We start from the raw sequence: 23,757 nt of genomic DNA, 5'->3' as shown, positions 1-23,757 counted from the left end.
TAGTGGAATTAGGAAAGGTGCAGAGAAAGGTGACAAAAATGATAAAGGAGATGGGACGACTTCCCTATGAGGAAAGGCTAAAGTGGCTAGGGCTCTTCAACTTGGAGAAAAGACGGCTGAGGGGAGATATGATAGAGGTCTATAAAATAATGAGTGGAGTGGAAAGGGTAGATGTGAAGCGTCTGTTTACTCTTTCCAGAAGTACTAGGACTAGGGGGCATTCGATCAAATACAAAGTAGTAAATTTAAAACGAATTGGAGAAAATTTTTCTTCACTCAATGTGTAATTAAACTCTAGAATTCGTTGCCAGAGAATGTGGTAAAGGCGGTCAGCTTAGCAGGGTTTTAAAAAGGTTTGGACAGCTTCCTAAAGGAAAAGTCCATAGACCATTATTAAAATGGACTTGGAGAAAATCCACTGCTTATTTCTGGGTTAAGCTGCATAAATGTTTTGCACTTTTTGGGATCTTGCCAGGTATTTGTGACCTGGATTGGCCACTGTTGGAAACAGGATGCTGGGCTTGATGGACCTTTGGTCTGTCTCAGTATGGCAATACTTATGTACCTATGCCACTTCCAACAAAGACCTGGTATAAGTGGGTGTGCCTACAACAGAATATTGGCACCAAGATGCCATCTTAGAATTGGTGCTCTGCATGCAACATCGAGACACCTAAATTGAGGTGCCAAGCTATAGAATGGCCCCTTATTTAGTGTCTGGTGAGGCTCTATTCATGCTCTATGTATATGCGATGATGTGCACTGCTTTGATTTTTAGAAGAGTGGTATAATGAGTATGCAAATAGACATTAACATATATGTGACTGAGGTGAGGTATTCTGCTGACGTGTAGTTCTGGCTGTGTTGGTGTTACAGGAACTGGTGTAATATTTGCAGTGCTGCCTTTTTATATATTGTTCAGCTGGTAACAACGTGTGTGACTATGTAGATATGTGGCTACTATAGAGATAGAGGTATGGCCCCTAAGGTTGACCTTGAATGAGCACTGGCACCTTTCATCCTAGGAATAAAGCACTACTTATACATCTTGTCTTAAAATATTTAAGGCTAGCATTGACGCTATAGGTAAAAATCAGAATAGCAGTCTCCAGATCTACAATGATACACATGTCTAAGTAGAAGGAGCTTCAAATTAACAAAGATACAGTTCTCCCAAGGAATAACATCCCCACTCTCTCCATTAGAAAATTCTTCCAGACATAAAGCAGTGTCTAGGTATTATTAGGAAAGGAATGGAAAACAACAATGAGAATGTTATAATGCCTTTGTGTCAATCCATGGTGCGACCACACCTTGAATACTATATGCAATTCTGGTCACCGCATCTCAAAAAAGATATAGTGGAATTAGAAAAGGTATAGGCAGCAGTGTACCAAGGGCGGGGCGGTGGGGGCAGACAGCAAGGGGGTGCATGGAGCAGGTGCATGGCTGTTGGCTCTGCCGGTCCCCTGCCCCCTCTAACATTTACTTTCTGTTCCAGGGCAGGGAACTGGCAGAGCGAACAGCCATGCATCTGCTCCATGCACCCCCTTGCTAGGAGGAAAGGTCTGGTGATGTGTATGTGTGTGTGAGGGGGGGGGGGGTGACATGCCAGGGGGTGATGTACCAGTGGGGCGCAACAATGACCTGCCCCGGATGGCGAACATGCTAGGAACGCCACTGGGTACAGAGAAGGGTGAAGAAAATGATAAAAAGGATAGGACAACTTCCTTATGAGGAAAGACGGAAGCAGCTAGGGCTCTTTACCTTGGAGAACAGATAGCTAAGGGGAGATATGATTGAGGTCTACTAAATAATGAGTGGAGTGGAATAGGAAAAGGAGGAGTTAGTGGTTACTGAGGATGGGCAGACTGGATGGGCCCTTTGGCCCTTATCTGCTGTCATGTTTCTCTTCTTCTATGTTTATAGTGTGTAACTGCTCTATGGCTGGTGTAAGCGGTCATGCTTAAATATGTTACACTAGTATTCTATGAAGGAAAGTCGAGGCCTACTTTCCTTTATAGAATAGGCTGTGATGACAGGGCTAGAGAGAATGAATGAGGATAAGCATGGCAAATGCATCACGTAAAGCTAACAACCTCACACAGCGTGCAACTCCATCCAAACCCCAGTATACCCACACCCTGAGTGTGGCCACTCTGTGTTGTCTTTGTGTGCCTGAAGAGCAGAAACCAAAGAAATCAAACCTACATATTCTACTTAGTAACATGCAGTACTGTCATTGCTGGCCCTACTTTTTTTCCAACAGAAAAGCTTTTGCTGTAGTGAAAATTCTCATGAGATAATTTGAATGCAACAATGCTGTAATGAATACTGCTGTCATTTTCCATCACGACTGTGCCCCTTAGATTTGTACTAAAAACTTTGGTTCTATATTATCAAACATATAAACGGCAAGTGACCGACTCACCTGCAAATGCGCAGTAGAGTCAGAACGCTGAGAGTGTTGAAGACCAAGCCCCGCCTCCACCAGCAGTACAGCCCAATAGGGAGGAAGGCTTGGACATGGGTGTGGAAATCGGAGGAGGAGGGAGCAGGGAGAGAAGGAGGGGCGGAACTGAGGGAAACAGACGCTGGGGGGTGGGCAGGGGAGAGAGCAGGGTTGGAGGACGGGGAGGCCATAGGAAAACAAAAAACTAGCCCGTTGTTACGGGCTTAATGGCTAGTAACTTAATAAATTAAACAAAGAACAGAATTAAATTCATCACAAGGGATAAGAAAATATTCCCCTCTCTAGCGCCTCTGTACATCGGATCTGATTCAGGTCTGCTTTCAGCTCTTCCTTTCTTGAGCCTGCAGTGAGGCAGAAATGAGCTGGACAGCAGCTAGCCATAAAAGGAGAAGTTACATTGAAAACTACCTTGCCCAAACTGTTGTGACCCTTCCCCCATCCTTCCATAAGTTTTGGCTTAGGTTTAATGTGATGCACCTCACTGTCCTTGGTTCTGATCCCATTATAGTCGAAAAAAAAACAAGGGCTGAAAAGGCCTATGTTTCATTAGCTTATGTTTCTCTCAGGGTTTTATCTACAGTAATTATCCAAAAGTCTTGTGAGGTCTTGAGGTTGGGAAACCCCTCTCAGTCTCCAGCTCCCTTGCTGCAAACTCATTATTGGTTTTACTGCTTTACAAACAGAGCGCTTCAGTGTCCTTGGTAAGCACTGAGCTGCAAACATCATCAGAGAATTCAAACCAGACTATACAAATATTCAAAAACTCATCAAAGCATTCCTTGGCTGGCATGCATAGAACTGTAAAGAAATAACATGATAAATAAGAAAGGGGATGGGTCAACTTCCCTATGAAAAAATGTTACAGAGGCTAGGGCTCTTCAGTTTGGGGAAGAGTGCTGAAGGGAGACATGATAGCAGTCTATAAAATACTGAGTGGCATGGCATGGGTAGATATAAATCACTTGTTTACTCTTTCCAAAAATACTAGGACCAGGGTCGTGCAATGAAGCTACAAAGTAGTAAATTTAAAACAAATTGGAGAAAATATTTCTTCACTCAAATTGTAATTAAACTCTGGCATTCGTTGCCAGAAAAGTAAAGTAGTTAGCTTAGCGTGGTTTAAAAAAGGTTTGGCTAGCTTCCCAAAAGAAAAGTCCATAAGCCATTATTAAGATTGACTTGGGGAAAATCTACTGCTTATTTATAGGATAAGTAGCATCCAGCAATGCTCCTTTCCTTCTGCTCTTTTGAGATTCCAGATCCAGGTGTGCCCTAAGCCTATGTGATATGACCTTAGTGTCCCCTTCCCATCCAATGTGCCACAGGCCACGGCCAATGGAGACAATGGGTAGGGGGCAACCTTTCTGCCCCGGGTGGCTGCACCATTTGCACAGCCCTCAGGATGGCTCTGTCCAAATCAGAAACTGGCCTCCGTGGAGACTACAGCGCCATGAATTTGCCTTAGTGACTATCCCATCTTACCATCCCACCTCCCATCTAGTCTAGTCCAGCCACTACAGCAGCAAACTTTAGCAGGGAGCCACAGTCTACAGCTCCTTTGAGAACCTGGGTCTGACCACCTGGTGTTGCTAGCCTAGGGATCAGAAACTGTGCTCAAGAATCAAATACGAGTTTCTTGTATGGCACTGACATACACACTTAATTATTTTAAAATACTGTTTGATTAAAAACAAAGTAGAAGCTCTATCGAACAGTATCTGAACTTTTGGCTTCTGTTATGTTCGCTGACGTTCTGACCACCCTGACTAATGCTGATCTGATTAGATCCCACATCCTGTTCCTCATATGCAACATTTCTTGCATCAGTTGTTTCATCACATGCGCTTTTTCAATCCAATCACATTCATGGAGAAAACATTCATAGTGTTGTTCTCATTCTGCTGACAATTTTTATTTTTCCCTCCCAATGAAATGTTGAGAATAAATTATAGATAAGAGGTCTGTCTGTCTGTGAGCAAAATAACTCTCTGAACATTTAATAGAATGGGACTAAATTGGGCACGGAGGAGAAACTGATGAAAACACTCATAGGCTTCAGAAATGTACCCTTCTTTTAAAGGTGTTCATTCAAAAAAGATGCTTGAACAATCCTTCTTGTATAAGGCAGTATCTATTTGGAATGCTCTTCCCCGAGGCCATTAGAGTTGCTGTTTCGCATTTTACATTTAGAAAATGTTTAAAGACTTATTTTTTCACTGCTAATTGAAGCCTTTTTGCTATCTCTATTCTTTCTTTCTTTTTTTTATTTGTATTAATTGTATTTCTATGTAATTTGCTGAAAACCACTTCGGGACCTTTTTCAAGGGTAGAAGTGGTATATAAGATCAATGAATAGAATAGAACAAAGCAAAACAAAACTGCATGTACTGTTATTTATTTATTTATGAACATTTATACCCCACTCTTTTCCACATGAAGCAGACTCAAAGTGGCTTACAATACACAGTGAAATCAATTACAATTACATTAGATAGGGGCAAAAGAACAGGGTAAGAAGGGAAAGGGAAGAGAGACTAAGATGGACGGCGGAAATCCAGGTGAGCCAAGAGGGATGATGGAAATCCAGGCAGAACAGAGTGGCTCGAACAGGTCCAGGTAAGTCGATCCTCAAACGGGAACTGCAGCAGTACCCAGATAGCACAGACAAAGCACTGAGGAAACAGCAGCAGCATGCGGCCAGGAGAGAGGCAGCGATCACCAGAGGGAGACGATAGCTGGAGGATCCAAGGTGGTGGTTCAAACGGTCCTCTTCCACAGCTCCAACCGTCAGGGCCCTCCAAACCAGGGGCTTCCGCCACTGCTCCATCAGACCGGCAGAAGAGGAAGAGCCGGCGGTGTCAGCGAGGGAACAACTCCAACACAACGGGAATATTTTTAGAACAAACATCCCCCTCCCAGCCCCCCCCCCCCACCACCCGTAAGGCTCTGTGGGTTTAATCTATATTCAAAATTCCAATATATCTGCATCCCATCATCTATTCAGGAGACTACTACGTGCCAGGGACGTAAGTGTAGATCAAAAGGCCTCCCAAGTCTGGACACATTGACTTCTCACAGGGGAAGCCAGTTCCAGAAATGCTTGGTGCTCCATTGACATCTGTTGTATCATCAATGAATGCCATTGCGCTAGCAAGGGTGAATCTGATGTAAGCCAGCATTTTAAGATGCACTTCTTTTCCAGCAGGCTGGTTCTCTTTACAAAAGTCAAATAGCCTCTCAGAGCATGCCGCACATAGTGAATCTTATCAAAAAGCATGACAGCATAGGAATCCAAGTCCAGCACCACATTTTCGAAACTTGTGTACTTATACAATTCCAAAAAGATGCTGTCTTGACACAGGCCCAAAAATGTGGCCCCATATAGCTCTAGGTTGTTAATAGTTTAAGCAAATATCATTCTGATGAAGGGTACCCTGAATGCTTGGTAAGGAGAAATGTACATGCATAATACAAATTTATATTGCAATTCCCAGTGCAACACATTTTTTACAAGCTTTGCACATGTCAGAAGGCTACACTTAAGCTGCTCACCCAAAAGCATACCCACTGCATCTCAAGTCCATTTCTCTGCATAGAGGTCATATTCTCCCCAGAGCCCTGAAAAAGTTTTAATTTTTCTCTCATCCGTGACCACATGGGAGACATAGACCATCCCCTTTTGCGCCCATCGGTGAAAGGTTTAGGGGGACAATCCTGGAGCAAGCGCACCATTACCACAGATTGGAAGCAGTGGGGAATCCATGGACACACTCCAAGGATCTTGCCCACCTTCCACCACACAGTGCGGAGAGGCACATAAAAAAGTGATCTTGCTGCATTACTCCTCCAGCTCGGTGATTGCTCATGTAACTAAAAGCTGAAATGCCAAGGAGCTCCGAATTCCATCTCCACTGCTGGAACTGAAAAATGGGGAGTTCCTCAAAACCAATCTGATATTCAACAGACCTAGTCCCCCCCGGACTTTGGCAGAGGGGCCACGGTCAAAGAGATCCAAGTTTTCTTACCTTGCCACAGGTATTTATCAAAAGCTTTATCCAACAACTTCCCATGATGAAACAATAGCAATATTGGCAACATCTGTAAAATATATAGTCTGTTGCCCAGTCTAAGGGAAATTGTCCTACCCAATTCTGTTGGACCTCACTCTGTAGGGGAAGTGCTACCAATTTTTGCAAATTTAAATTATGACCTGAAAAAAACCCGAACTTGTCTAAGATGCTTAACAATCTAGATAAAGAAGACGGTGGTCTTGAAAGAGTCAAGAGCATATCATCTGCATAGGCCAGAATCTTTAGCAAATCTGTTCCAGTCTCAGTCCAATAATTTCATCATTCAGTGTAATTTATAGAATACTATAAGTTACGTGTATAGTATGGTGCACTTAGGCGTGTCCATTTTTATCTATCATTAACCTGGCATAACTGGTTGTGCCTAACTTCAGGCATGCCAGTGTGAGTTTACACTAGCATTCTGTAAAGCAGTCTTGGTGCCCAGATGACATTATGGCACAGGTGCTCCCCCCGCGTCATTGGGGCACCTACCCAGAAGCACCATTTATAAAATTGCCCACTAACCCCCGGATTCAATTTATGATGCCCAAATTTGTGCACATGGCCAAAGATGTGCCTGCAATTCAGTTACATAACGAGCCCTTAACGATCAACAATAGGGTGCTAACGACCAATTATTGAAAATAATTGGCACTCATTAAAATTTGCACTTGCATCTGGCTGCACACTATTCTATAAGGCATGGCATCTAATTCTACTAGCGCCCTTTATAGAATTGTGCTTAGCACTGAATTTTTTCAGGACCAAAGTTTGAGTACAATTTACTGAATCCAGTCATTTCTGTACAATGCATCCTTTGAAATCTGTTGACAGTGACATCTAATGGGCAGATATATTGAGGGATCCCCATGGACAAAACCACCAAGGTGGAAGAATAGAAACACTAAGATCTCAGAGACGAAGCAAAGGAGTAGTGTATGCAACAGGACACTTCTGTACTCTAGGAAAAACGATGATCCAATCAACATGTTCATAAAAGAGTAGCCTTTATTCTGAGAGGCATTTTCAATATGACATTTAAATCCGATTTTGTGAAAAACGTCCAAAAAGCCAGTAGCGAATATGGCCATTTTCAAACCAGAAAAACGTCCAGCTTTTTTGTTTTGAAAATGGCTACTTGCGTAGATAGTTTTGTGCTTAGTGTGTTTTTTAAGACCATTTTCAACACTGAAAAATCCATTTGTTACATCTCTCAGTTATACACACATCTGAACACTGTACCTTTTTTTTTCTCTCAATATGTACTTCTAGCTACTTAAACACTGCTGTTGTTTAAAAACAAAGTTCAGAAAATAACAGTATTGTCCCAATACTGCATTAAGATGACACTACTAATCTAATGAACTGCCATTGTGCTAGCCAATCCTAAGGGAATTAGAAGCCATTTGGGATTCAGACATATACATCATGTAATATTTTTCTAGTGTGGCACAATCACTATATTAAGTTCAGCATAGACACTGGCGATTAACATAATGTATTAAATTGAGCGCTAAGTGCTATTCTATAAGCGGTTTATAAGCGGTTTATAGAACAGCGCCTCCTGCCACGATCCGCGCCCAACTTTGGGTGTGAGGATTTACACCAACTAAACTCTGGTGTAAATGCCTTCACCTAAGTTAGTTGCGGATCCTCCAAATTCTATAACACTGTGTGCAAATACTAGAAACACCTCTGATCTGCTCATATCCCTCCCGTTGGCCACATCCCTTTTCGGATCCACACTGAAAAATTTACATGCACATCTGTATAGAACAGCAACTATAAAGATGCATGCGTAAATTCTATGTATTGCCAATTAGCGACAGTAATTGATTGTTAGCATCCAATTATCATAGTTCATTGGCTCGTTAAGTAATTAAATCATGTGCACATATTGGACATGCACACGCAATTTTGAGCACTATATATATAGAATTAGGGGGAATATATATATTCAGCATAACTAACTGTATAATTAACAGCACTGAATATATGTATCAGGGGTATAGCCATGGGTGAGCCCTGGTGGGCCTGGGCCTAGGCCTATCCAATTTCGACTCAGGCCCATTCAGCAGCGACATACTATTGGTGTAGCTGGAGGGGATCTCTAAGCCCTGCCAGCTGAAGACATCCACAGCCCACCATAACTCTCCTCAGACAACCTCAGTGGGTGAGCAGCAGTGCTCCTGAGCCACCGATGCCAGCACCTTGAACATCCTCATTTCTTGCGCAGTTGTCTGAGGGGAGTTGTGGCAGGCTGCAGATGTTTTCAGCTGGTAGGGCTTGGAGATCCCCACCAGCTAAAATATTTAATTTTAGGGGGGAGCCAGAGAGGGGTGAGATTCGGGGATAGGTGGGGAAGAAATGCATCATGCCTACTCATACTACCGGTTGGCCTACCCAAAATTTGCTGTCTGGCTATGCCATTGATATGTAGTAAGCAGTGGTTGCACTGTCAATATCTGCTACTGAGCTCGCCTAAATCTATCTGAAGAACTTATCTGTTTAGTGGCTGTATATCAATATTAAACAGAGAAATGCTGGCTCCATCTATATTCTTCCCCAAACATGACCACTTATTACCAGAATAAAATCTGACGCAAACAAAAAACCACTTATTACCAGGATCATATCTGGCCATTTAATGATTTCAACTCTCTGATTTTATCTGGCAGTTTTTATTTGAATAATTTTTCAAAATATCTGGATAAGTGAGTTAATGCATTTGTCACTCAGAGGATACATGTAATCCAGGGGTTTTCAACCTAGTCCTCAAGATACACCTAGCCAGTCAGGTTTTCAGGGTATTCACACTAAATGTGTCGCGTCTCTCACGCTTGCCGCGCTCTCGAGGACCTTGGCATCCTTTCAGGCTTCTTCCCCGGGAGCACGGGGTTTGTGAGTCCATAGGCCACTACCGTGGAGCGGCAGTGGCAGGCAAGATCACCTTCCAGGTGGAGATGAGACAACCCTGGACCGGAACCCCGGACTGGAGTTCTACACAGGAATACTCGGAACTGGAACGCACCGGACGGGTGCGCACTGGAGTGGGGCCCGCTAGCCTGGACACACTGGAGTGGCCCCACTGGACTGGAACATACAGGAGTGAAACCCGCTGGACTGGAACACACTGGACCTAGGCTTCACCTACACTTGACCGCCTTTCCCCGAGGGTTGAGCCCTCAGGTTCTGGCAGCCGGTAGGACTTACAGGAAAACCCGGAACTGGAACTTGCAAGCAGGAACAGCAGGAATGAAGATCCAGGAGAGCCCCCTGGCACCTAGGCGGAGGCAAGGCAGACAGGCAGGGACTGTCCGGGTTCTGGCAGTCGGCAGGTTTCAACACAATGACTAGTAAACTGTACCCAGGCTAATAGGAACGCTATACCCAGGCAAACCAGTCATACACAAGAAACATACACAGAGCAAACTCAGGAGACTTAGGAAGCTATACACCAGCTAACCACAAAGCTGTGCCCAAGCTAACAAGTCATGCACTGGAAACATACACAGAACACTAGCAAAGCTATACACAGGCTACAAGCCACACGGTGCCTAAGCTGGCTAGTCAAGTATTAGGAACAAACACAGAGAACTAGCAGAGCTATGCACAGGCTACAAGCCAGACGGTGCCTAAGCTGGCTAATCTACACTAGGAACAAACACAGAGAACTAGCAGAGCTATGCACAGGCTACAAGCCAGACGGTGCCTAAGCTGGCTAGTCTACACTAGGAACAATCACAGTCTTGGGATAGTGGCTAGCAAGGGCGGCTAGTCTAACACTAGGAACAAATACAGACTCGGGATAGTGGCTAGCAAGGGCGGCTAGTCTAACACTAGGAACAAACAAAGAGAACTAGCAGAGCTATGCACAGGCTACAAGCCAGACGGTGCCTAAGCTGGCTAGTCTACACTAGGAACAATCACAGTCTTGGGATAGTGGCTAGCAAGGGCGGCTAGTCTAACACTAGGAACAATCACAGTCTCAGGATAGTGGCTAGCAAGGGCGGCTAGTCTAACACTAGGAACAATCACAGTCTTGGGATAGTGGCTAGCAAGGGCGGCTAGTCTAACACTAGGAACAATCACAGTCTCGGGATAGTGGCTAGCAAGGGCGGCTAGTCTAACACTAGGAACAATCACAGTCTTGGGATAGTGGCTAGCAAGGGCGGCTAGTCTAACACTAGGAACAATCACAGTCTCGGGATAGTGGCTAGCAAGGGCGGCTAGTCTAACACTAGGAACAAACACAGAGAACTAGCAGAGCTATGCACAGGCTACAAGCCAGACGGTGCCTAAGCTAACTAGTCTAAACAAACACAGAGCACTAGCAAAGCTATACACAGGCTACAAGCCAGACAGTGCCTAAGCTAACTAGTCATGCACTGGAAACAAACACAGAGAACTAGCAGAGCTATGCACAGGCTACAAGCCAGACGGTGCCTAAGCTAACTAGTCTAAACAAACACAGAGCACTAGCAAAGCTATACACAGGCTACAAGCCAGACGGTGCCTAAGCTAGCTAGTCTAAACAAACATAGAAACTCACACAGAGCAAACACTGAAACTGTGTACAGAGCACTCTATACACCAGGACCTTTAGATGAGATGCAAAGGCCAGGACTGTAGTCTCCAAGTGATTAATAAAGCCCTTCAACACCAGAGCCACAGCTGCAGCAATCACCTTGCAACCAAACAGAGGCTTGACACACAGAGCAGTCAGCCCATAGGAAGGAACAGCGGAAGCCATCTTGGATACTGGCAAAGAGGAGGAGGCGGCAGCCATCTTGGAAGAGGCATAGCCCACACAGGTGAGGTTCAGTAGGGCAATCAGCACACAGAGCCAGAGAGAACCTAAGACAGACACAGACACAGAGACAAGCAGAAGCCAGCACAGACACTGACTCCCAGAAACAGGGTAAGTCTGAGGGTTGTCACGGCCACAGACGGGACAAAATGTGCATGAGATAGATTTGCATACAATGAAGGCTGTGCATGCAAAGTTATCTCAAGCATTATTTATTTATTTATTGCACTTGTATCCCACATTTTCCCCACCTATTTGCAGGCTCAATGTGGCTTACAAAGTCCTGTTATGGCATCGCCATTCCAGGGTAAAAGATACAATTGGTGGTACAAAAGATCAAGGATGTCAAAAAAGAACTAAGCAAACAGTTATAGAAAGAAGACTGTCAGAATAAGGGTGGAGTGTTGAAGTGTTATGATTAAGCTATGGATTCTCGTGGTAGGCCTTGTTGAAGAGATAGGTTTTCAGAGATTTGCGAAAGTTAGTTATTTCGTTAATTGTTTTCAAGTTAGTTGGTAGTGCATTCCACAACTGCGTGCTCATGTAGGAAAAGCTGGTCGCATGTGTTATTCTGTATTTTAATCCTTTACAGCTGGGGAAGTGTAGATATCCTGTAAACCTGATTGGCTAGTGTGTCCCGAGGATCCCTGATGTAATCTGACCTGCAAATTGCATTCTATGACGCCCCATGTTTAAACAATTTGCCCGGATAACTGCAGGACTTTCTTGGACAAATCAGAGATTTTAAAATTTCCTCCCCACAGACCAGTTGTTAAGTAGAGTCTGGATAATAAAAGTTAACTGGTTAAAAAAATAAATAAAGAGGGGAGAAAGGTGTGTGAGGCACTGTTATACTCTACCTGAATAGCATGGCACCAATTCAATGCCTGGCCTGAGGTTAACTGGCTAAGATATCCAGATAACTTTGTCTTCGGCAGTGACTTAACTTGGTAAGTGTTTGGGTATCTGGTTTAACTTTAACCAGATACACTGAAGCTAATTATCAGCCCCTAGCTTAGGGATATAGTAACATAGTAACATAGTAGATGACGGCAGAAAAAGACCTGCACGGTCCATCCAGTCTGCCCAAGATAAACTCATGTGTATACCTTACCTTGATTTGTACCTGTCTTTCTCAGGGCACAGACCGTATAAGTCTGCCCAGCAGTTTTTCCTGCCACCCAACCACCTGTCCCGCCTTCCATCACCGGCTGTGGCACAGACCGTATAAAAGTCTGCCCTCCCCTATCCTCGCCTCCCAACCACCAACCCCTCTTCCCCCCACCTGCTCTGCCACCCAATTGTAGCTAAGCTTCTGAGGATCCATTCCTTCTGCATAGGATTCCTTTATGCACATCCCATGCATGTTTGAATTCCGTTACTGTTTTCATCGCCACCACCTCCCGCGGGAGGGCATTCCAAGCATCCACCACCCTCTCCGTGAAAAAATACTTCCTGACATCTTTTCTGAGTCTGCCCCCCTTCAATCTCATTTCATGTCCTCTCGTTCTACCGCCTTCCCATCTCCGGAAAAGATTCGTTTGCGGATTAATACCTTTCAAATATTTGAACGTCTGTATCATATCACCCCTGTTCCTCCTTTCCTCCAGGGTATACATGTTCAGGTCAGGAAGTCTCTCTTCATACGTTTTGGAACGCAAATCCCATACCATCCTCATAGCTTTTCTTTGCACCGCTTCCATTTTTTTGACATCCTTCGCAAGGTACGGCCTCCAAAACTGAACACTGGATATGATTCTGGTTTCATGTGTGAGACATCCTGGGTTCAATCAACTCTCAGATGAGTTCTCTTTCCTCCCCATCTGTCCAGGGAGAGTGGGGTAGGAAGTTAAGCTTTGCGTGGAGGAGTGGCCTAATGGTTAGTAGAGCAGACTTTGATCTTGGCAACCTGGGTTTGATTCCCACTACAGCTCCTTGTGACCTTGGGCAAATCACTTAACCCCCCCCCCCCCATTGCCCCAGGTACAAAAACTTAGATTGGGGGTCCTCTAGGGACAGAAAACGTACCTGCATATAATGTACACAGTGCTGCATACATCTAGTAGTGTTATAGAAATGATTAGTAGGTAGGTACTTCCTCACTCTCCCTCTCAAGAAAGCTCACAAAATATAAATATCACTCTAATGCATGGATATAGCAACTAATGTTCTACATATATTCATCTTTTATTTTTATTTTAAAACTGGTGAGAAACAGGACTGTATTTGAATTCAAGATTGCATGAAATAGGCATGTGGGATCTCTTAGGGGGAGGAAAAGATAGTGGATGATATGCATGGGCAGACTGGATGGGTCATATGGCCATTATCTGCCATCATTTTCTTCCTTCCAAGTTTATCTGTTTCTATTTTCTTCCTTCCAAGTTGTTTTCTTCTGAGCTCTGAGAGAGTAACCTACTTCCGCAAGTGATGTAATAAAGAAATTAGTAGCAAAGAGTTAAGAAGGTAAAAAAAAGAAAGTGTCAGGTTCTCAGGTTCAGAGCCCGCGGGGCCGGGCTCTGGAGCAAACGTGAGCCCTTGGGCTGCTGCCGAGGAGCGACAGCAGCAGGCAAAACCCACCAACCAACACTGGGCAAGCACACCGGCAGGGACTGCAGGCACTGCCCAGCGAACCGGAACACATGGACTGGAATCCCCCAGACTGGAGGACACAGGACTGGAACACACACCGGACCGGAACACACTGGACTGGAGCGCACCAGACTGGAACACACTGGACCGGAACACACTGGACTGGTCCGTACAGCTTCACCTGCACTTAGCTACTAAGCCCCCCAAGAGTTGAGCTCCTGGGTTCGAGTGGCCGACAGGACTTACTGGATACCGGATGACATAGGGACCAGGACTTGAAACAGAAGTGCTCCTAAACCTAAACTAGCAGGAGTGTTCCTAACAGTAAACTGACAAAAGGACTTCCTAAGCCCTATACTAAACAGGAGCTCCTAAGCCCTGCTCAAGAAAGGGACTTCCTAAGCCCTAAACTAACAGAGCAGGGAACTAAACACAAAGCTAACACAGGTGCTACTAAGCACCAAGCTACAAGCAGAGCTCTAAACTAATAAGCTAAGCACAAAACTACCAAGCTACCTAAGCACTGCTCTAGCAAGCTAGATACAACTAACAAGGTGCTTCCCAAGCACTACTCTGGCAAGCAACCAGAAGAGCTCCTAGCACTAAAAGGGAAGACAGGGGAGCCACAAGGAAAAAGAAGGGAAGCTAACACATAAGCTAAAAGTGATTCTAAATCACCAAACACCAACAGCAAAGACTGCAATGCTCCCAATAGCACAAACACCAGAAGTACTTCTAACAGCAAACTCTGCAGTGTTCCTAACAACACCAAACCCTGAAGTACTTCTATCAGCAACAGAGCTTCCAAAGCCCTACACACAGCAATGCTTCCAAAACCAAGAGGGAAAAGCAGGGGAACCATAAGGGAAAAGCAGGAAAGCTAAACACACAGTCACCAGTGCACACTGCACTAACACTAACCTGGACCTTAGCAAAAGCAAGCAGGGAACCTAGACACAAAGTCAGAAGTGCACACTGCACCACCCTACCTAAAGCAAATACCACCGTTGCAAAGGCCCTGAAGGAAACAACACCACTTCCTTATCAAGGCCCTCCCTGATGATGTCACACTCCCTAGACCTAGGCAAAAGCACACTGACCCAGAGAGGCCCAACCCACACCAATGCAAAACCGTGAAACACTTGAAGCCAGTACACCCAAAGAGAGTTAGAGCAACTCAGGCAACACACACACAGGTGCAGTATAGTGAAACAATTAGAGCCATGCTGCTGGAAGCTGCCAGCACAGAGAGACAGAGCCAGCTCAGAAAGGACAGAGAAAAAACAGAAGCCAGCTAAGAAACTGACTCCCAGGAAAGAGGTAAGTTTGAGAGGGGTTCAGACCCCAATCATAACAGAAAGTCGGGAAGACAGCATATGAAACTATCAGCAGTATCCTTGCCAGGACTGTACTGAGCTATCACTGTGTCCTGTGTGACTTGTCCATTGATGTCCATCCACCCTGCTTGCTTTGCTACCACCAATAAGAGAAGACAGAGGGCTGGGAGCAATTTTTGTGCTCTGTGTGGTCACACCATTCACAAAGCCCTTGCTATGGCGCTGATCATTGGCAAATCATGAAAAACAGAACCTCTTTGTCGCTAAGTAAAAATATGTGACCGGTGGACCATGATAACCTCTATCTGTTGTAACTCATTGCATAAACACTATAACTGTATCAGTCTTGCTGTATTACAGTGGGTTGTTCTCTTTCCTGAACTCTGTTACAGATGAATTCATGAGTCATTATTTCTCAATGCTACAGCATTGCCTGCCAAGTTGAACAAAGTTCATTCACCTTTGTACACACTTTTCAGTGGTGCACTGCTAAGCTGTAATGTCCTTTGGTTGCTTGGCTTTCCACTGTCAACCACATCTGCCCTCAGGGCCGGTCTTAGGCAGGGGCAACAGGGGTGGTCGCAAAGGGTTTCTTGCTCCTAGGGGCCCCGCATCTCTGGCACGCCTGTTCTCCTGTCTTGGAACACCTCTCTGTTCCATCCCTTAATGTGCATCCACATTTCAGTAGAGAGTATCAGGCAGCGGCAGTGATTTTCATATCCTGTCAGCTACCGAGCCCAGAGCCTCCTCGCTGCTGCGTCCCGCCCCCTTTAGATGTCACTTTCTGCTTCCTCAAGGGCAGGATGCAGTAGCGAGGAGGCTCTGGGCTCGGCAACTGACAGGATATGAAAATTGCTGCCGCTGTCTGCCGCTCTCTACTGAAACGTGGTGGATGCATATCAAGGTATGGGGTGAAGTGGGGTTCCGAGAGCTCGAAACCTCCTTTTAAACTGATAAATTATGGCTTATGGTGGCGGGCGTGGGGGGCCGACTGAACTGGGCCCCCTCGCCTCCACCTCCTCTGCCCCCCCCATCTCCACCACCACAGGAGGTGGTGGAGATGAAAATGGTAATGGAATTCAAAAATGCATGGGATAAACACAAAGGAATCCTGTTCAGAAGGAATGGATCCACAGAAGCTTAGCAGAGATTGGGTGGCAACACCGGTAATTGGGAAGCAAAGCTAGTGCTGGGTAGACTTCTACAGTCTGAGCCCTGAAAATGGCAAGGACAAATCAAGGTCAGGTATTCATATAAAGTAGCTCATACAATGAGTTTATCTTGTTGGGCAGACTGGATGGATCGTACAGGTCTTTATCTGCCATCATCTACTATGTTACTATCCACCTTATAATCGAAAGAGAAAAACGCCCATATTCCAACCTAAATCGGGAGATGGACGTCTTTCTCTCGCGGGCACCCAAATCGGTATAATCGAAAGCCGATTTTGGGCGTCTTCAACTGCACTGCATCGCAGGAACAAATAAAGTTGATGGGGGCATGTCGGAGGCGTGGCGAAGGCGGGACTGGGGTGTGGTTATCGGTCGAGGAGAGATGGGCGTCTTTAGCTGATAATAAAAAAAAAAAGGTGTTTTTACCGCGATTTTGGGTCACTTTTTTTGGACCCTTTTTTTTTTCACGAACAAGTCCCCAAAAAGTGCCCGAACTGACCAGATGACCAATAGAGGGAATCGGGGATCACCTGCCCTGACTCCCCCAGTAGTCACTAACCCCCTCCCACCAAAAAAAACCCACTTTACAAACTTTTTTTCCCAGACTGTATGCCAGCCTCAAATTCTGTACCCACCTCCATGACAGCAGAATGTGTTCTATTCTCTGACAGCCTTTCCCTGGTTCTGATGTGGGTCTCGGGTGAGTGTGACACCTTTTCTGTTAAGGGCACTGCAGAGTCACATCAGCAATGCATTGTGGTGGGTGTAGGGTATTGGGCTCCGTGATTCCACTAGCTTGTGTTAAATGCTCACGATGTTGGTAGTTGGTAGGCTATACTCCCATGGTGCTTTTCCCTCTGCTTACTGGGTCAGAGTGTGCCCCGTTTTGTTTCCGTTAGTCCATGAGGTAGTGGTCATTTTTGTAAGCCAGTTTTAGATCCTGCTCATGTGTTAGCCACGTTATAGCACTTAGTTCTTACCTTGAATGTTGCTGAAAGAGGGCATTGTACACCATTCTGCCAGCTTGGACCTACTGCTAATCTCAGTACCAGCGAGACTCGTTGCCAGTGGGGCACAACCTCTGATCTGCAGTTATCTGTGAGTAAAGGTGCTTATTCAAATAAAGGACGTTTTCAGCGAGATTAGTCTTCAGATGTCAACTGCTGTGCCAAGGTTATACACTAGCAACAAGTCCTGTCCCTGGAGCACTTTTAGTGGGTACTGCAGTGCACTTCAGGCAGGCAGACCCAGGCCCATCCCCCCCCCCCACCTGTAACACTTGTGGTGGTAAATGGGAGGCCTCTGAAACCCACTGTACCCACATGTAGTTGCCCCCTTCACCCCTAAGAGCTATGGCAGTGTTGTATATTTGTCCCTCCCACGACCAAATGGCTTGGATTAGGACGTTTTTATTTTTCATTATCGTAAAAAAAAAAAAAAAAGCCCAGCTCAGAAAGGACCAAATCCATGGCATTTGGTCCGTCCAAACCGTATTTTCGAAACAAAAGATGGATGCCCTTTTTTTTCAAAAATATGGCCTGTCACGCTTCTTCACGTACCTGTTTTCGGACATAGACACCCATGGAGATGGGCGTTCGCGCTCGATTATGCCCCTCCATGTCTGCACAGGGCCCCGCAAATACTAAGACCGGCCCTGTCTGCCCTCCTCCTTGCTAATAATCATAAAGGTCTTGTAGTCAACAGGTTGGGAGTTACTGAGTTTCTTCTTTATAAAGAAGATGTAGTATAATGAAATTTGGTGTTTGTAACAGTGTAGAGGAGTTCCATTGGAGACCAAGAAAGGTTTGCTGTAACATATATATTATCATGAGACTTGAAAGAAAGAGGAACCACTATACTTGGTCAGTCGGACTCTCTTTTATCACTAGGATTTCTAATTTTCTATGAAATTTGCATGGAAACAGCTTTTGAAAGCTGAAATGCAGGATCAATCCTTTTCTATCCCAGCTTTGAACTGATGAACCCACCTACCAGGAAGGGGAAAGCACTGGCAGGGCGTGTGAGCTGTCTCCTTATGAGTCATGTGCATAAAGGCACACTGCCTTACAAAGTGGAACTAAACAGTATGACTGATTCCAAAGTCCAGTGTGACCTAATAATGCAGACATTGATCTGAGAACACTGGGCGTTATCAGTGCTATACTGATGTGTCCTATACTACTTTGGAACATCATATGATCACTGCCTTACATCACAAAAAGAAAAAAAAGAAATGAAACTTAGGACCCTAGTCAGCAGAGTATGATGGTCATATGGTTTGATATTATAGCTTCTTAAATTAAACTGGGTTCATGAGGTTGGCTGTCTCTTATGCAGTTAAGTGCGATATTCATCACGTAACCACATAAGCGACACCACATAAAGTCAGGATTGACATTATGAGGTCTGATTTAACCACTAAACTTAGGCGATTAAGTGCTGAATATCGGCACTTAACCGCATGTAATCCCCTGGTAAATTGAATTTGGAAATTTCCTCAGGGGGTTACTAGACTGCTGTAGAATTCTCCAGAGTCACTGGGAGGAAGGAGCAGCACTGGATTGGAGGGGGACAGCCCAGCCCAGGGGGGAGGATTTGCAAAGAGAAACTGACAGTAGGTGTCATAGTGGGGTAGAGTTGGAAGGTGATAAAAGCGATGGGATTAGGAAGCACATGGTCTTTGGTCCATCGCTACTCCCTCATCTCTCTCACTCTCCTGTGGTTCTGTAAAGTTTACATTGGCCACATGCGGCAACCATAAACTTTACTGGACTGTAGGAGAGTGAAAGAAGTGAGGGAGCAGTGCTAGCCCCACAGCAAGGGGGGTGCAGGGGAAGAGAGAAAGGGAGAGACCAGACCTGGGAGGGGTGTGGAAGAAAAGGCTTAACCTGTAGACCAGGTGAGGTCAGAGACTGGGTATTTTTACACCCTTAATCACTGGCACCTTGGGCCAGAGCAACACCTGGTGCAATGGTTAAGCCAGCCCTGCTTTTCTGTACTAGAGGCAGCAGCTCATGGAAGTGCCCTTCTGGAGGAGGGACAAACAGGGAGTGGGTCCAGCAGCTGGATAAAGTCCAGCAGGACAGCTTGCTGCAAAAAGCGTAGAAACCACAGCCTTGGATTGTTCTGCCAGAAAGGATGGGTACTGGAGGACTGATGGTGCTGTACATATGTAAATGCCCTAGGATTTACAAAGAGACTATTAATTAAGTAGATAACATTTCACCAACAGTCTTGGACTGGCACTAAAACCTCTTTCAGTAAAGTAAACTGTTTGCTACAAGAAAGTATGACGTTTGGATATCTGCCTGTTGCAGCTTTCTTGCATTCTGATACTGTCTTCATCTCCACCACCTCCACCAGCAGACCATTCTATGTATTCACCACCCTTTCCATGAAGAAGTATTTCCTCGTTACTCCTGAGTCTGTCCCCTCTCACCTTCATCCTATGCCCCTTCATTCCGGAGCATCCTCAGTGGACCACAAACCTTGCCTGTATAGCTGCTGACGTTGAAGCCATGCTGCCTTCAGCTGGCACAGGCCCCCTTTCCTCTGCCACATCCTACCTCCTCTGATGCAACTTCCTGTTGTGGCAGAGGAAAGGGGACCAGCTCTGGCTGGAGGCAGCATAACTTCAATGCTGGTGGCGAAACAGGCATGATTCATGCTCTGCTGGGTGCCAGAAGGTGGAGAGTGAGAGATGCCGGACCAGAGGGAAAAATTAAAGGGAGCAAGAGATATGCCAGACCACAAGGGTGAGAAGTAGCCAACATGGAAACAAGTCGCATGCCTAATGAGTGTGATTTGGTTCTAAAAGGAGATCATATCTTCTGCACTTAGGGTTACCATATGGCTCCAGAAAAAGGAGGACGGATTGAGCCAGCCGGGTTTTACTTCCATGGCTTTCCATTGAAAGCCATGGAAGTAAAACCCGGCTGGCTCAATTACTTCCATTGAAAGCAATGGAAGTAAAACCCGGCTGGCTCAATCCGTCCTCCTTTTTCTGGAGCCATATGGTAACCCTATCTGCACTCCTAGTGGGATTTCACAGGTCCATCTGTAGGCATTCTAAATTCTGCTGTCACTAAATTTTTATTCAAACTGTGCCCCTACAGATCTTTTGCAACCTTGAAAGTCTAGTTGTTAGTTAGACAACCACAAATGACTTAATGTTCACCACATCAGGTTGGTTCTTATTAATTATGATGTCACAAAATACTCCAGAACATATATATTATCACATAATCTCTGACATACTTCACTTCAAAACAATCTCTCCCTGCCCTTGTATTCTCTCACTTAAATTAAGTCTGATGAAAAGGAAGCTTCTGAAAAACAGATCTTTGGATTATTCTGATGCTCTTCCATACTATAAGGTATTACAGTTTGCCAAGAATATTCTTCAATGAGAGCAACCACCTGGCACAAGTTCATAAGAAACAGGTAAGTTAGTTTTGTTTTTTAACTTCCAATTCTGGACATTCTTGGAGTTTCTGGAGGTGAGAATCTTTGAAACACAGATTGGAAATCATTTCTTATGCTTGAGTGAGATGATTACCACAGAATTTCCATCTTTATTTGGTCGCCCTCTTCACCTACCATGCCCCTCCCATCAAACCCTAGCTGCTGCTAATATAGGGGGGAAGTTATCAAGGTGAAGTAAAAAGTAAGCTTTTGCTGCATCTTGATTTACCACAGGAGTCACCAACCTCCGGTATCTGGCCTCCTAGGTTCCCTACACAGCCTGCCACAAAGTAGGCCCCTGCACACTGAACTTTTCTAATAGTAGACAAATGGGTGACGGAAAGCGGGGGTACCTGAAGCAGATGACTACTACTACTACTACTATTTAGCATTTTTATAGTGCTACAAGGCATGCGCAGCGCTGTACAAACATAGAAGAAAGACAGTCCCTGCTCAAAGAGCTTACAATCTAATAGACAAAAATAAAGTAAGCAAATCAAATCAATTAATGTGTACAGGAAGGAGGAGAGGAGGGTAGGTGGAGGCGAGTGGTTACGAGTCAAAAGCAATGTTAAAGAGGTGGGCTTTCAGTCTAGATTTAAAGGTGGCCAAGGATGGGGCAAGACGACTCTTAAGAGGAATCTGAGCATCCGCGATGGAGTGTAGGGCAACAGGAAGCAGGTCAGATATAAAGGGGTTCCAGAGGAGAGAGCCTTAAATATCAACAGCAACAACTTATATGCTACTATAAGGAACAGGGAGCCAGTGCTCACCCAGTATTGAGGGAGTAACATGTTCAGTTCGGCTGATTTCTTTTAACAGACGCACAGCTGGGCTATTCTTTGGAACGCTGTCCCCTAGATTTACTTCTGACATAATCTCTCGATGACTTTAAAGTTAAACTTAAAAAACCCCACTTGTTTTGTCAAGCCCTTGGAGTTTAGGTGTTGGATTGCTGCTTGATGGTTTGATGTACAGCAGAATTGATCTCTCATTTTGCTTTCCTTTATATTATTGTAGCTCTTTTCCTCCATTCTTGTTAGTTGGAATTGTAAACCACTCTGATAGTTTCTCTCCTGAGGGGTATATTAAGTGTGCAATAAATTTGAAACTTGCCAGACAGATCCGGCCATGAAAGCACCTGCATTTCCACTAGGACTTCTAGTTATTACAGCACTTACAGTTTGCCAGGTAGACCCTGCTACCAGTCAATTCTACCACTGCAGGAGAAACTTGACCATATGGATGCCCATTATTTCTACTAGGACTTCTAACCTTTCACATTATTCTTTTTACCCTTCCTGTTGAATAAAGTCAAACACATCATGCTTTCTCTTGTCTTCACATTTAGCAACCATGCATTCTCTAGTAAGCTCATTAAATTCCATTAGTGTTTTAATCTCCACTGCCACCCTCCCAGGGGGGGGGGGGGGCATTCCATACATCCACCATTTACCAGTTCCCACTGACCACTACCGCTTCCATCTCACTGCCCTCCACCCCAAAAGAGAGAGAAGATGTGAACAAAAAAAGAAAACAGAAGACACTGATATAAAAGAATTATAAAAGAACACAAATTATTCAGACACCTGTGAAAGGTTGGAACTTTTTTTGCAAAGGAAAAAATTTACAAATTGAAATTTCACTAAAAAGTGTTAGGTATGACTATATTCTCATTTATATAAGTGCACCACAGAATCTGTCCTTAGAAAGACTAAGGAGGCTAGGGCTTTTCAGCTTGGAGAAGAGACGGCTGAGGGGAGACATGATAGAGGTATATAAAATAATGAGTGGAGTGGAACAGGTGGATGTGAAGCGTCTGTTCACGCTTTCCAAAAATACTAGGACTAGGGGGCATGCGATGAAACTACAGTGTAGTAAATTTAAAACAAATCGGAGAAAATTTTTCTTCACCCAACGCATAATTAAACTCTGGAATTCGTTGATGGAGAACGTGGTGAAGGCGGTTAGCTTAGCAGAGTTTAAAAAGAGGTTAGACGGTTTCCTAAAGGACAAGCTCATAAACCACTACTAAATGGACTTGGGAAAAATCCACAATTCCAGGAATAACATGTATAGAATGTTTGTACGTTTGGGAAGCTTGCCAGGTGCCCTTGGCCTGGATTGGCCGCTGTTATGGACAGGATGCTGGGCTCGATGGACCCTTGGTCTTTTCCCAGTGTGGCATTACTTATGTACTTATGCTCTTCCTCTAGTTTCAGATTTATTGGGCTGTGGATAATTTCACTTCAGATGTGGAGTTCTTTTTAGAAGAGGATAACAAAAAAAAAGTTGGGGTTTCCTGCAGTGCCGCTCAGCACCCTGCAGCACATGCATACCTCACTCATAGCTGCATGTGCCACACCACACCACCATGCTTGAACCCATGCTGGTGCTACCTGTTTTACTCTTTGGGGATCTGCCAGGTAATTGTCTTGGATTGGTCACTGTTGGAAACAGGATACTGGGCTTGATGGACTTTCGGTCTGTCTCAGTATAACAACACTTATGTTCTGTTTTGCCATCCCGTGCAATTAAAGGGCAAGTCTATGAATGGCATGCAAATTTGTGCACACAAACTTTCACGCTATTCTGAGGTGCGCACGTAATTAAATTAGCTAACGAGTCAATCAGCACCAATAATTGGGTGTTAACAATTGACATTAATTGGCAACAATTTGCAGTTACACGTGCATATTGCTATGCGCTATTCTATAAATATCCACGCAGAAATCATAGTGTGCAACTCAAAAAGGGGGCGTGGTCACAGGAGGGGCATGGGCAGGTCAGGGGCATTCACTAAATATGCACACAGTATTACTGAATACTGGGAATCCAT

General features: G+C 44.8%; 1 long non-coding RNA gene across 1 annotated transcript; it reads right to left on the bottom strand.

The window, feature by feature from the left end:
• Nucleotides 1–427: 427 nt before the first annotated feature.
• Nucleotides 428–23,415, bottom strand: LOC115463562. The gene is made up of 3 exons (XR_003941037.1): nucleotides 23,318–23,415; nucleotides 9,130–9,140; nucleotides 428–438 (listed from the first exon to the last, which is right to left on the bottom strand). It is a non-coding gene; the product is annotated as an uncharacterized LOC115463562 (long non-coding RNA).
• Between the last annotated feature and the right edge of the window lie 342 nt (nucleotides 23,416–23,757).

This window comes from Microcaecilia unicolor, chromosome 2 (genome assembly GCF_901765095.1).
Source record: "Microcaecilia unicolor chromosome 2, aMicUni1.1, whole genome shotgun sequence".
NCBI lineage: Eukaryota > Metazoa > Chordata > Amphibia > Gymnophiona > Siphonopidae > Microcaecilia > Microcaecilia unicolor.
The sequence above is the reverse complement of the archived record's forward strand: the minus strand, read 5'-3'. Positions and strand labels throughout refer to the sequence as shown.